A 1465-nucleotide genomic window follows, 5' to 3' on the forward strand; every position below is an offset into this window, starting at 1 on the left:
CATATACCAGGGAGGCAGACAACACCTGTGAAAGTTACCGTGAGTTAAGCAATAAGAAGAGTGAAAAGGGAAGCCCACATCCTGATCACATCTACCTGGAAGCAATCAGAAAGCATAAAAAATACTAAAACTCAGTTAAGTATTAAGGCCACAGATAAACACTAAACATGTCCAAGAAGCAAAATTAGATGACCATATCAGCAAATGTCCAGAAACAAGATAAAATATCTCAGACAAATGACCTAGAGGTAGACCTGGACTCCATTTTGGAAGGAGGGCAGGCTCTGGAAATGCCTGAGAAGGAATTCAGAAATATGATTATAAAATGTTTCAAAACACTTTACAATGCATTTGAGAAAAATAAGGAAGAATTCAGGAAAGCTCTACAGGAACAATCAAATAAGATAGATATAGCATTGGAAACAATTCAAAACCTACAGAAAGAGGTCCAAACGATCAACAATAGAATATCAGAAATAGACAATACACTGAAAGAGCAAAGCAGTAGAATAGAAGAGATGGAAGGCAGAACCAGTGAGCTGGAAGACAAATCTCTCAATATAACTAAGATGGAAGAACAAACAGAAAAAAGGATAAAAATTTCTGAAGAAGGTCTAAGATTCATGTTGGACAACATGAAGAGGAATAACTTAAGAATTATTGGCATTCCAGAACAAGAAGAATCATACAAGACCACAGAGGAAATAGTTGAAGAACTGCTGGAAAAATATTTCTCTAAATCCTGAATACTGAAAAGATAAACATTCAAGGACTTCAATGAACCCCAGGAAGGATAGACCCCCAAAAGAAAATCACTGAGATATATCATAATCAAGCTCTCCAAAATCAAAGATAAGGAGACACTGCTGAAAGCAGCTAGGGAAAACAGAAGAGTTACATACAAAGGCAAGCAAGTCAGATTAAGCTTGGATCTCTCAGCAGAAACCATGAACGCAAGAAGGCAATGGGGAGACATATATAAAACACTGAAAGAAAAAAATTGCCCAACAAGAATTCTTTATCCAGCAAAGTTATCAATCAAATACTATGGTGTAATCAAAGTATTCAGGATAAACAGAAGCTAAGGGATTTTGCCAAAGCCAACATGTGCTACAAAACATACTAAAGGGAGTTCTGTGGACTGAGAACCAACAAGAACAGACAACAACCAGAGATTGACATACGTGGCAGCACCTCCCAGAATTAAATCAAAAGAAGGAAGAGTCGAGAACAGAACAAAATTATAAGAACAAACTCAGAGAATCTGGGAGGTCAGCCTATGATCAAAACAATTTCAATGTAAAAGAAGGTAAACATGTAGGAACAGAGATCCAGATGGTGAGGAGGTCAGGTAGATTACAGGATAACATAGACTGTACTAAATGGAGAGAAAAGTTAATGGACTATAAGGCAACCTCAAAGAAAATTAACACTTCACAACATACCAAGAGAATGAAAATCCAAG

This window comes from Chrysochloris asiatica, unplaced genomic scaffold (genome assembly GCF_000296735.1).
Source record: "Chrysochloris asiatica unplaced genomic scaffold, ChrAsi1.0 scaffold00060, whole genome shotgun sequence".
NCBI lineage: Eukaryota > Metazoa > Chordata > Mammalia > Afrosoricida > Chrysochloridae > Chrysochloris > Chrysochloris asiatica.